At 49.5% G+C, this 3,121-nt stretch overlaps 1 non-coding gene across 1 annotated transcript; it reads right to left on the bottom strand.

Annotated features, from left to right (window-relative positions):
• Positions 1 to 2,177: 2,177 nt before the first annotated feature.
• On the bottom strand, positions 2,178 to 2,250 carry TRNAR-UCU. Its single transcript has one exon. It is a non-coding gene; the product is annotated as a tRNA-Arg (tRNA).
• Positions 2,251 to 3,121: the final 871 nt, after the last annotated feature.

Genomic DNA, 3,121 nt, shown 5'->3' with positions numbered 1-3,121 from the left:
ATTTTTGAGACAGAGAGAGACAGAACATGAACGGGGGAGGGGCAGAGAGAGAGGGAGACACAGAATCGGAAGCAGGCTCCAGGCTCCGAGCCATCAGCCCAGAGCCCGACGCGGGGCTCGAACTCCCGGACCGCGAGATCGTGACCTGAGCTGAAGTCGGTCGCTTAAACCGACTGAGCCACCCAGGCGCCCCTAAAAAAAATTTTTTTTAAAAAGAAAGTGTAACAGTTTATTGAGGTGTCTCAACTCACTGGGGTTCATATGTAAAATGGTTTCATTTTATTTATTTCCTATTTCCCAGTAAATATCCCTCAACTGCGCTGTGCCCCTGATGGAGGCATAATACCACATTCTGTTGAGGTGTGAAACTCATTGCCCTCACTCTATGGTAGTTTTTGGCCAGACCATGGGTCAATCCGATCTATCCTTTTGGGACAATTCCTGGCCTTGCAGACATAAGCCATACACGCAAGAATCAGGACATCCGGGGGCCTATTCTTGGCCCTGCCTGCCAATCCCCCAGGCCTCCACTGCTCCAGAAGCTTCTTCCTCTCTGCCCCGGCAGCAGCAAGCACAGTGCCAGCGCGTTCTCTTCACGGGTTTCAGGGAAACCCCGTCTTAGACGCTGGGTCACTTCCAAGCCTTACTTTTATGAGCAGGTCTCTTAGAGTGTCTCCTCTCTCTGCTTGGGGAAGGAAAACATTGTGAAGCCCCAAATTAGACCTCTTATATCAGCTGGGCACTGGGGCAGAGAGCTGGTTTCTCCCCAGCGAGATCGGGGGGCTGGTGGCTGGTCCTAACAGCTGCTGGTCCTCTGAACTCAGAATATGGGGTAATGAGTGTCTTTTGCCTCAAGTTTTGGGCCCTGAGCTGCGGTCCCTGAAATATAGGCATCAGACCAGTAGTCTCCAGGGGCTCCAGATGGGGCTAGGGCATTGACTGGGAAGGGGTGTGCAGAAACTTCTGGAGGTGACGGAACATTCCACATCTTATTCTGGTGGCGATTCTGTGATACAATTCACGGGACCGTGCACCTAAAAAGGGTGAATTTTACTGAATCTAAATTATACCCTAATCAAAGGGAAATAAAAAGCCAGGGGACAGGGAAAATCGTCTCTTCGGGGAACAGTATCCTATCGCGAGGGCAAGCACTTGCGCCTGGCACATAGCAGTCAAGAAATGGTGGCTCCTGTCCCCGGTGTGGGCCAGCTGTACTCCTCAAAGTACGCATCTAGTCACCCTGTCGCTGCCTCTCCTGGGCTGTCCTGTGATTGTGAGAGTGGCACCTCTAATGCCCATGCTGGTGAGGTTCCTATTTCGGCGCGTCTCTGGCAGAGGGAGGGCCGCTTCAGCGTTCCTGCAGGGGGTTCCTGAAGGTGCAGAAGCCCTCCAAAGAGGAAACAACCCTGCCTACGACCTCCCGGGAGACTGGCCGGGTCGGTACTTTGGGCCCTGCCCTCCGCGCTGCCTTTCCCGACCCTCCTGCAGAGACGCAGGACCTCACCCTGAGCCGGACCCACTTATTCTCATATGGAGCATGCCTCCCTGTTTTCAACGGAAAGTTTAAAATATTTTATTTCCATATTTCAAGCTCTTGAGGCTTGACACTTTGGAAAAGGAGGCCTTGCCCAAGGCTTTCGAAGAGCAGTTATAGAGGAAATGCGTGACCGCCTGGGGCGGGCAAGGGGTCCGTAAATTCAGATGTCAACTGGGATCACCCTGTCACGTGAGATTCTCATATAATTGGCTTAACCCCCTGTCCCACATCCACAGGGACCCTACCATGTGTCTGGGCACTCTGAGGAGAACCTGCTTTTCTCCTAATTATACGCCTCTGGCTCCAAGTTCTTGCTTGGGCTGAGTTAGCTCAGGGAACAGATGTTCTCACCATCTCACCCACACTAACCCTGTTCCCCACCCTGGAGACTGGGGACTGTAGAAATTAAGAGCTCTGCCCTGGCTGCACATTTGCGTCACCTGTGGAGCTTTTAAAACTCCCAATGCCAAGGCTGTAACCTGAGCCGGTTCCATCAGAATCTCTGGCAGTGGAACCCAGGCATCAGTATTTTTTACAGCTCTCCAGATGCCAGTGTTGTGCAGCCAAAGTTGAGAAACAGTGGTTTCGAAGTTCAGACAGACTTGGGTTCATTTTTTTTTTTTTTTTTAAGTAGGCTCCGTGCCCAACATGGGGCTTGAACTCATGACCCTGAGATCAGAAGCCACATGCTCTACCGACTGAGCCAGCCAGGCGCCCGGACCTGGGTTCATTTCTTACAACTACAAGTGAATCTATAATTAAGTCAAAGTGAAAAGTTCTTTGGAAAGCCAATTTCACAGAGAAATAAGTGTGGGATGATTGATTCGCTTTCTATTCATGCCCTCAAAAGGATACACACATAGATATGTGTTTATGCTTAAAAATTTCCAGAAGGCCATACTAGGTATGATTAGTAGCAGTAGTTTTGTGGCCCTGTGGTAAGGAGACCTCCTTTTCAATATACATCCTCTTATACTCTCAATTAGTTTAACAATGTGTGTGTTTCCTTTTTGATTTTATCCATTTTTTAAAAGTTTTTTTTAAAGTAATCTCTGTACCCCAAGTGGGGCTCAAACTCACAACCCCAAGATCAAGAGTCACACGTCCCCCCCAACTGAGCTGGCCAGGTGCCCCTCCTTTTTAATTTTAAAGAAAAATTAGGGACGCCTGGGTGGCTCAGTCGGTTGAGCGTCTGACTTCAGCTCAGGTCATGATCTCCTGGTTCGTGGGTTCAAGTCCCACGTCAGGCCCTGTGCTGACAGCTCAGAGCCTGGAGCCTGCTTCAGATTCTGTGTCTCCCTCTCTCTCTGCTCCTCTCTTGCTCATGCTCTGTCTCTCAAAAATAAATAAATGTTAAAATAAAAAAAGAAAAATTCGTTGCAGAGAAGACATTGTTGTAGTCACTGGAGTCAGATGTACTGCATCAGAGTACCGGCATCTGATTCCTCTTGCTTTGCTGCACCCTGAGGAGTAACTTTCATCTTTGCATTGTTGGATGAGACTCTGATGGCCTGCTGACGCTACTATGGGCTGAGACCCACCTCTGATGGATAATTTTAATGTAACCGATGCCCTTTATGGTTA

The sequence above is a fragment of the Prionailurus bengalensis genome, chromosome X (genome assembly GCF_016509475.1).
Source record: "Prionailurus bengalensis isolate Pbe53 chromosome X, Fcat_Pben_1.1_paternal_pri, whole genome shotgun sequence".
In the NCBI taxonomy this organism is placed as follows: domain Eukaryota; kingdom Metazoa; phylum Chordata; class Mammalia; order Carnivora; family Felidae; genus Prionailurus; species Prionailurus bengalensis.
This window is presented reverse-complemented; position numbering and strand designations above follow the sequence as displayed.